We start from the raw sequence: 251 nt of genomic DNA, 5'->3' as shown, positions 1-251 counted from the left end.
GATTATACACATAACAAATGTATGTATATGAACTAATTATGACGACGTTATAAAAGACAAATAACGGTTGTCCCCATTATTAAGGAACAAAATTAATGCCACTTTCATTAATGTTGATTACTGTATCCCTTAAAAATTGTAATAGCTATAAAATTTCTAATTTTGAAAATACAAATATAAAAAGGAATCAGAATTGACAACGATCAAAATCAATATTTTTAGTTTTTTTTTTTTTTTTGCAAAATCCTGAT

The sequence above is a fragment of the Capsicum annuum genome, chromosome 8 (assembly GCF_002878395.1).
Source record: "Capsicum annuum cultivar UCD-10X-F1 chromosome 8, UCD10Xv1.1, whole genome shotgun sequence".
Taxonomy (NCBI): Eukaryota; Viridiplantae; Streptophyta; class Magnoliopsida; order Solanales; family Solanaceae; genus Capsicum; species Capsicum annuum.
Note: the sequence above shows the minus strand (reverse complement) of the source record.